At 42.0% G+C, this 452-nt stretch overlaps 1 non-coding gene across 1 annotated transcript; it reads right to left on the bottom strand.

Moving 5' to 3' along the window:
• Positions 1-344: 344 nt before the first annotated feature.
• LOC112752994 (small nucleolar RNA R71) lies at positions 345-452 on the bottom strand. Its single transcript, XR_003177398.1, has one exon. It is a non-coding gene; the product is annotated as a small nucleolar RNA R71 (small nucleolar RNA).

Genomic DNA, 452 nt, shown 5'->3' with positions numbered 1-452 from the left:
ACCTACTCCCGACTTCTATGGGAGAAGCATCTCAATCCCTGCCATTGGAGCAAACAACTTTGAGCTTAAGCCTCAATTATTTTCTCTAATGCAACAGAATTGCAAGTTTCATGGACTTCCATTAGAAGATCTTCATCAGTTCTTAGCTGAATTCTTGCAAATCTGTGACACTGTCAAGACCAATGGGGTTGACCCATGAGGTCTACAGACTTATGCTCTTCCGTTTTGCTGTAAGAGACAGAGCTAGGATATGGTTGGATTCACAACCTAAGGAAAGCCTGAACTCTTGGAAAAAGCTAGTTAATGCCTTCTTGGCAAAGTTCTTTCCACCTCAAAAATTGAGTAAGCTTAGAGTGGAAGTCCAAACCTTCAGACAGAAGGAAGGTGAATCCCTCTATGAAGCTTGGGAAAGATACAAGCAATTGATCAGAAGGTGTCCTTCTGACATGCTT

The sequence above is a fragment of the Arachis hypogaea genome, chromosome 15, assembly GCF_003086295.3.
Source record: "Arachis hypogaea cultivar Tifrunner chromosome 15, arahy.Tifrunner.gnm2.J5K5, whole genome shotgun sequence".
NCBI classification, from domain to species: domain Eukaryota; kingdom Viridiplantae; phylum Streptophyta; class Magnoliopsida; order Fabales; family Fabaceae; genus Arachis; species Arachis hypogaea.
The sequence above is the reverse complement of the archived record's forward strand: the minus strand, read 5'-3'. Positions and strand labels throughout refer to the sequence as shown.